The sequence below is a fragment of the Orcinus orca genome, chromosome X, assembly GCF_937001465.1.
Source record: "Orcinus orca chromosome X, mOrcOrc1.1, whole genome shotgun sequence".
NCBI classification, from domain to species: Eukaryota; Metazoa; Chordata; class Mammalia; order Artiodactyla; family Delphinidae; genus Orcinus; species Orcinus orca.
The window spans coordinates 44,361,671-44,370,634 of record NC_064580.1 but is presented as its reverse complement, the minus strand read 5'-3'; the positions used below and the strand labels follow the sequence as shown (position 1 = coordinate 44,370,634).

The window sequence follows — 8,964 nt, the reverse complement described above, 5'->3', positions numbered from 1 at the left end:
TCAGAAAGTGATTGAAAAAGAAGGTTTTTGAGCAAGGTAATCCCTTTATTGAGACCCTTCTTTTTTTGTAGTTGAGGTATAATTGACATATAACATTATATTAGTTTCAGGTGTGCTGACTCGCTATCATTACCACAATAAGTCTAGTTAATATCTGTCACTCTTCTTTAAGAAGGTGAATTTGGAGTAATTGTTCAAGGAGAGGTTGGTTGGTTGCTTGGCTTTTGTCGTTGCAGGATAGGAGAAACCAGAGCTTACCTGTAGGTTGAGCAGGAAGAGACACTAGTGAAACAGAAATTGAAGAGGCAAGAAAAGGAGGGGATAAATAGTGGAGTAAAATACATGAAATAGAAATGAGATGCAAAATACAAGCTAAGCTTGGAAAAGATGCCTTTCCCTATGAGACAAGAAAAAGATGGTTGCAGGATGGCAATCTGGTTGGAAGCCACCACTGTAGAGCGAGCAAATATTGGCTTTACGTGGAATACAGGTTTATTTGGGAGAGCTTGGGCAGGAGTGATTTATGGAGAGTATGAGGGCTGCAGTACAACCAGATGACCACGTGGTGTCGCCACTGACCGCTGACAGCTCGGAGGGCTCCTGTTTTAGGAGTACACTTCATAAAAGAACATTCTATCTTTTGAGAATTGCAAAACAAAACCAGTTACGTGAATCGACTCTGGAGCCAGACTGCCTGGGCTCAGAACCAACCAGACTCAGACACTTATTAGCTGTGTCACGTCGTTCAAGTTTCACTCTCCTTCAGGTTTCTTACCTGTAACATGAATAATAGGATAAAATGTATTAATAGATTTTAAATAGTTGGAAAATGTTAAGTGCTCAATAAATGTGAGCTAGTATTACTATTAATGGTGATGATGATTAATAAGCCTCCTTTGGATCCACAAGTTTTGCAGGAGTTATTTATGTGGTGAGTAATAAATGCCTATACAACAATACCTTCCCAAGTGAAATGGTTAGAGTGTGGTGCTAATGAGGCAAAGTTAATAATTTAATCAGGAGGTATGGATTCTGTTAACTCTGTTCTCTTCCCCATGAGAACCTTAGCCAGGTGCCCCACAAGTGTGTGTACACGGTCACAAGTGGATCTGGCCAAAAGAGTGTAGATAGATCAACATAAATGAGACCCTCTGTTCTCCTCCCCCATCCTTGGAAAAACTTGAAAAAATGTTCCCGCCCAACCCCCCACAGTGGTCAGCAGACTTTCGGTCAAGAGCCATTTCAGGTCTTACAAAGTAAAGAGTAAACACAATGTGATCTTAAAAGTTAATTATAAAGATACAATAAAACAGTGGATTTCTCTGTATAATAAAATGTAGCATTTTAGAGTTAATTTTGCAAAAGAAAAACCTTTAGAGCAATAGGTCACAGTGGCACCTAAACTGTCATATCTAAAGCAGCTTTATCTTTTTTTAACCATTTTTTAAAATTGAGGTACAGTTAATTTACAATGTTGTGTTAGTTTCAGGTGAACAGCAAAGTGATTCAGATATATATATATATATATATATATATATAATGTTTCAGATTCTTTTCCATTAGGGATTATTACAAGATGTTGGATATAGTTCCCTGTGCTATACAGTAGATCCTTGTTGTTTATTTTATATATAGTAGTGTATATATGTTAATCGCAAACTCCTAATTTATCTCCCCCCGTTTCCCCTTTGTTAACCATAAGTTTGTTATCTATGTCTGTGAGTCTTTTTTCTGTTTTGTAAATAAGTTCATGTGTATCTTTTTTTAGAGTCCACATATAAGTGGTATCATATAATATTTGTCTTTCTCTGCCTGACTTACTTCACTTAATATGATAATCTCTAGGTCCATCCATGTTGCTGCAAATGGCATTATTTTATTCTTTTTTATGGCTGAGTAATATTCCATTGTGTGTGGTATTCCATACCACATCCTCTTTATCCATTCATCTGTTGATGGACATTTAGGTTGCTTCCATGTTTTGGCTATTGTAAATAATAAAGCAGCTTTATCTTTAATTTTGAAATTGTCATTGCAAATCCAGAATGAAATAGTTACATGAGTACATAGCCATGTAAAGTAGTAAGTGAATGTTTCTGGTATTGTTCTTTATTTGTTCCACATTTTGTTTGAGTCTTTACTATTGTGCCAGGCACGTGTTAGCCCCTAGGGATACTAGTTTTAAAATAAAATAAGTGGTACAGGCTACTATATATAAAATAGATAAACAAGGTCCTACTGCATAGCACAGGGAACTATATTCAATATCTTGTAATAACCTATAATAGAAAAGAATATGAAATATATGTATGTATGTATAACTGAATCACTTTGCTGTACTCCAGAAAGTAACACAACATTGTAAATCAACTATACTTCAATTTAAAAAGAAAAGAAAATACCATGCATAAATAAAATAAAATATCTGGGGTGCCCAAGGGATGCCTGGAATAGTTCTAAAAAAATGGGGCAGAATAAAAGGAAATGAACAAAGTTCTGTAGCTCAGGGAATCTATCAAGACAGTAGGTTAAGTCTGAAAATAGAGTGATCTAAGATCATTTGCAGTCACCTTGTACTGGACTTCCCTGGTGGTGCAGTGGTTAAGAATCCGTCTGCCAATGCAGGGGACACGGGTTTGAGCCCTGGTCCAGGAAGATCCCACATGCCACGGAGCAACTAAGCCCATGCACCACAACTACTGAAGCCCACACGCCTAGAGCCCATGCTCTGCAACACAAGAAGCCACCACAATGAGAAGCCCGCACACCACAACGAAGAGTAGCCCCCACTCACTGCAACTAGAGAAAGCCTGTGTGCAGCAACGAAGACCCAACGCAGCCAAAAATAAATTAATTAATTAATTAATTAAAAAATAAAAAGCAAAAAAACCAATCACCTTGTACCTAGAGAGCTGAGTATCAAAATTAACAAATGGTTTCTAGGACATAATGGTAGCTAACCTCATGATTGGAGAAACACTAATGAAAACCACAGTGAGTTACCCTCAGTAAAGCATAAAAATGTTGGTAATATACTGTGTTGACAAAGCTGGAGGTGGGAGGAGTCCTCTCAAATTGCTGGTGGGAGTGCAATTAGTCAATTGAGGGCAACTTTGAAATAGCAATAAAAATTTTAAATACATGAGGCTTTGATCCAAAAATTCCATTTCTAAGAATCTCTCCTTCAGTTATGTTTGCATAGGTGTAAACTATTGTGTGCAATTGTTTGTAGTAATAAAAATAAAAAACAACAAGATCTCCATCAGAAGAGGATTGATCAAATAACTAATGTAATTTTTAACTTTTTTATTGAAGTATAGTTGGTTCACAATGTTGTGTTAGTTTCAGGTGTATAGCTGTATAGCACAGTGATTCAGTTTCTATTTTATATATGCTCTTTATGTGCTTATATGTAAAATTCTATGAAAAAAAGGAAGGTGTGGAGCTGTGTACTTTCTCAATTTTGTGCCATGGAAGTGTATTACCTATTCAATTATGTATCTTAAAAAGTAATATAGAAAAATTTTTGAATAGCCTGTCAAGGATGATATTTAGATTGAAGAGAGAGTTGGTCAGCTTCCTGCCTTAGTGTCAGCTAAAGAAAGATCCTGTTAGCCTGTGAGCATATACTAGAAAGTCTATGTTGTGCAAAAACTCAGTCTTTATAGTTCTCTAATTGGGCCCAGCAGAATTTTTGACAGATGGCTTTCATGAGAAATTTTGCTTTGTATAAATCCCATATCAGGTTGCCCTCTATTTGAGAGAAGTCCAATTCTATTTAGATTAGAGCTGCTAAGCTCTAAGGGCGCAAATAAGAGAGTTCATTTAGAGAGTGGTTTTGAGGATGTGCAGGTCTCTACTCTGTATTCCATCCAGGTCTGTATTGCCTTCTTTTCCATGCAGCAGTGCAAGCCCACAGAGTAGTGGTGGTGTTTTCTCAGAACCACTGTGATGCCTTTTCACCTACTACCGTGAGAGCTCCTTGAGGACACGGTCCATGTCCTATACTTCCTTTATATTCATCAGCAGAGCTTCTCAAACCATTTATGGTGAAGGACCCTTTTCCCCCAAATCCATTGTGTACCAATAATTTTATATAACACAATAAAAATGAATGACTAGAAAAATGAAATCAAAACAAAAGAGAAATACAAGCCCAATTCTTTTCTGATTGTATTCAACAGACATAAAATTACTCTGTCAATTTTCTGTTAAGGTTTTGAAACATTTAATCTCAATTTCTTGTCATGGACCAGCAATAAACTGTTGAATACATCATACTTCTAGTGTTTCCTATTTTGCAGAGTGTTTTCACATCTCTCTCCCGCTTCTACCATAACACCACCTTCGGAATTAAGTAGAGCAGATTTTATCATTCCCATTTGACAGATGAGGAAGATGAGGCATGCAGATTAAGTGATTTGCCTGGTCTGAAACAGCCCAAATTAGTCTCTGACTCCTATTGCATTTTGCGGCAGCTGCACTAAGAAAGCCCTCCAGTCAAAGAGAGCCTCCCAAGAATTCCACCAATTAGAAAAACTTGCCTTAGGCTTTCCAAAAGACCGCTTGGCGTGATGGTGTGATGGAAAGAACAGAGATTCTGGAATCAGAGAGGTAGTTTGGAATCCAGGCTTGAGCAAGAGATTTTACCTCTGAGCCTGACTCCTTATCTCTAAAGTGGGGATAATGATAGCTTCTCCACAACGCTGCGCTAAGAACTAAATGGTGAATGTAAATAGCCAGGTACATAGTTCAGAAAGAATGGTTATTATTAAAATCAGGCTCGGTTTAGAAGGGCCCCATTGAACGACGCGCTCTGTAATCTAATCACGTGGAAATGTGCGCCATCTACTGGTGGAGTAAAGAACATGGCTCTGAGAAGAGAACGTTGCTCTCTGCTAAGAATGGGATCAGTAAACTGTGCCCTTCTTGTCTTTCTTTTTACTCCTTCCCAATAGTAACAAGTGCCTCTCCTGCCTCACAGTGAAAACAAGGTAGGAAATATGGTCTTCCACCTCTAACTGGTAGTAACAAGGCCGCATCCCCTTTCTGACATGGTATCAGAGGAGGTCAGCTCAACAGACGATTTAAGTAAGATCCAGAGTCCCATCACATAATGTCAAAACTGTCCAGGATACAAATGCAAATAACTTGTCATAACAAGAAACAGGAAAATCTCAAATAAGAAAAATCAACCAACAGATACCAAGACCTATGTCACACAGATGTTGGAATTATATGACAAGGATTTTAAAACATTCAACATAAAAGTGCTTCAAAGAGCAGTTCTGAACAGGTTTGAAGTGAATGAAAAAGTCTCAGCAAAGAAATAGATGACATAAAGGAGAACCAAATGGAAATTGTATCCTTAGTACAGTTTTTTAAATAGAAATATAGTTGATTTACAATATTATATTAGTTTCATGTATACAGCATAGTGATTCAGTATTTTTGCAGATTATACTTCATTATAGGCTATTACAAGCTAATGGCTATAACTCCCCGTGCTATACAGTATACCCTTGTTGCTTATCTATTTTATAAATAGTAGTTTGTGTCTGTTAATCCCATACCCCTCATTTGTCACTCCCCTCGTCCCTCTTCCCTTTACTAGCCACAAGTTTGTTTTCTACATCTGTGAGTCAGTTCCTGTTTCGCATATACGTGCATTTGTATTTTTTTAGATTCCACATATAAGTGATATTATACAGTGTTTGTCTGACTTATTTCAGTAAGCATAATATTCTCTAGGTCCGTTCACATTGCTGCACATGGCAGAATTTCATTCTTTCTTATGGCTGAGTAATATTACAGTACATGCACGCACACCACATCTTCTTAATCCAATCGTCTGTTGATGGGCACTTGGGTTGCTTCCATGTCTTGGCTATTGTAAACAGGGCTGCTATGAACATTGGGGTGCATGTATCCTTTCAAATTAGTATTTTCATTTTTTCCTGGATATATACCCAGCAATGGAATTGCTGGATCATATGGTAGTTCTAGTTTTAATTTTTTGAGGAACCTCCATACTGTTTTCCATAGTGGCTACAACAATTTACATTCCCACCAACAGTATATAAGAGTTCCCTTTTCTGCATATCTTCTCCAACATTTCTTATTTGTAGACTTTTTGGTGATAGCCATTCTGACAGGTGTGAGGTGACATCTCATTGTTGTTTTGATTTGCATTTCTCTAACAATTAGCAATTTTTCATGTGCCTGTTAGCCATCTGTATGTTTTTTTGGAAAATTTCTATTCAGGTCTTCTGCCCATTTTTTTTATTGGATTGTTTGTTTTATATTGAGTTGTATAAGCTGTTCGTATATTTTGGATATTAACCCCTTGTCGGTCACATCATTTGCAAATATTTTCTCCCATTCAGTATGTTGTCTTTTTGTTTTGTTGATGGTTTCCTTTGCTGTGCAAAAGCTTTTAAGTTTAATTAGGTCCCATTTATTTATTTTTGCTCTTATTTCTTTTGCCCTAGGAGACTGATCTAAAAAAAAATATTGCTATGATTTATGTCAAAGAATGTTCTGCCTATGTTTTCTTCTAGGCATTTTATGGTTTCCATTCTTACATTTAGGTCTTTAAACCATTTTGAGTTTATTTTTGTATATAATGTGAGCACATGTTCTTGCTGTTTTACACGTAGCTGTCCAGTTTTCCCAGGACCACTTGTTGAAGAGACTGTCTTTTCTCCATTGTATATTCTTGCCTCTTTTGTCATGGATTAGTTGACCATAGGTGTGTGGTTTTATTTCTGGGATCTCTATTCTGTTCCATCAAGCTATGTGTCTGTTTTGTGCCAGTACCACGCTGTTTTGATTACTGCAGCTTTGTACTATAATCTGAGGTCTGGGAGGGTTATACCTCCAGATTTGTTCTTTTTTCTCAAGATTGATTTCTCAAAATGTCATGAGTATTTTGATAGGGACTGCCAAATGGAAATTTTAGAACTGGAAAATACAATGACTGAAATTTTCCAAAATTTGGGGAAAGAACCTACAGATCCAATGGCTGAGCAAATCACAAACAGAATAAATGCAAAGAAATCCACACCAAGATACATCATAATCAAACTTTTGAAAACTAAAGGCAAAGAAAAAATCTTGAAAGCACCAAGTGAGAAATGACACCTTACTTAGGGGGAGGGGAACTATTTGAATGAAGGCATGGTTCTCATCAGAAACCATGGAAGCCAGAATGAAATGGCACAACATTTTTCAAGGGCTAAAAGAATTGAATATATAAAGAACACTTGAAATTGAACAGTAAAATAAAACAAATAATCCAACTAGAAAATGAGCAAAAGACATGAAGAAGCATTTCACTGAAGAGGATAAACGGAAGGAAATAAACACCTAAAAAGATGCTCAATGTCACTAGCGTTTAAGGAAATGCAAATTAGGACTATGGTGAAATATCACTAGACACTTCCTAGAACTGCTAAGCTAAAAAAAAAAAAAACAGTGATAATACTAAATGCTGGCAAGGATGTGGAGAAACTGGATGTTTCATAAATTTCTGGTGGGGATGTAAAACGGTACAGCCACTCTGGAAAACAGTTTAGCATTTTCTTAATAAACTAAATATATACTTAGCATTTAACCAAGAACAAGCTCAAGGTGCTATATGAGACGGAACAGAAGAGGCCTATGACCACCCTGTGTCACTGAAACTGCCATCTGGTATCAGCCATCAGCCAGAAGAGTTTCCTGTGAAGCCTGTGGGCCAGCAAGCTGAGGGGCATGGTCTCCATTAGCGCCCAACTGTACTTCCACCAGGTAATCACTGTGAAGCATTTCATCTTGGCCATGGCTGTCCCGAAGAGCATCTCACTGCTATGCTACCAGTAGGACAGCAAGACTCTAAGCCTCAGGTTCTGGGATGACAAGACCCCTCAAAGTGTACAACGTGGACCTCATGGTGGACAATGCTCAGCTGGGCTTCAGCGTGTCTGTCCAAGACCACAAGCTCATGGTCTACCTGTACCTGCTGAAAGCCAAGGAGAGTTCTGGGGGCATATGCCTGCTGCAGTGGGCAGACGTCCACGTGGGCACCCAAGTGAACATGATCTGGAGGACCCCAGGTGGAGGGTCACCTAGGGGCCCAGCAAAAAGTCAGTAGTGTGGGAGAACAAGCATTTCACGTGGTTGTCACACTGGATAGTGGCATCGGGCTTCAGCAGCTGCTGAAGCTGCAAAACAGGCTGACCACTGTGCTGCCACACCTGCGCTGGCCACAAGTCCTGCAACGGGTGGATGCAGCGTGTGGACTATGTCCTACAGAATGTGGTGTTGACCTTCCTCACCACAGCTTCTCAACTGCTGTCTTCACTTCAGAACCGAAGAGCACTGTGAGCTGGCCAAGATCAGCACCATGCCTGGCATTGTCGTGGATGACCTGATTGAGACCTATGGCATCACCACCCGCTTCTAGACCCAGGGACGCTGCCACCGTCCCCATGCACTGCTTTCTACCCCCTTTTTGTATAGAACACGAGGAAATGGGTAAGCGGGGAATGATTGATACATGCAATAACTTAAATGGATCTCAAGGATGGTGAGTGTAAAAAAGCAATCTCAAAAGGTCACATATTATAGGATTCCATTTACTTCAGATTTTCAAAACGAGAAAATTGTAGAGATGGAGAATAAATTAGTGGTTGCCATGGATCAGGAATAGTGAAGGGAGGGGAGTGACTAGAAAGGAATAGCATGAAGGAGATCTCCATGGTGATGGAACAGTTCTGTATCTTGATTGCAGTGGTGGCTACACAAATCTACACATGTGATAAAAATGGCATAGAAGTATTCACACACTTGTACCACTGTCAATTTCCTGGACTGGATATTATACTATAGTTTGTAACATGTAACTGTGGGGGAAATCTGGGTGAAGTTTACAAAGGACCTCCGTAGTATTTTCACAACTTCTGGTGAATCTATAATTATTTC

The 8,964-nt window shown here is 38.5% G+C and overlaps 1 pseudogene; it reads left to right on the top strand.

Moving 5' to 3' along the window:
* Positions 1 to 7,730: 7,730 nt before the first annotated feature.
* Positions 7,731 to 8,446, top strand: LOC117197519 (cleavage and polyadenylation specificity factor subunit 1-like; annotated as a pseudogene).
* The last annotated feature ends 518 nt before the right edge of the window (positions 8,447 to 8,964 follow it).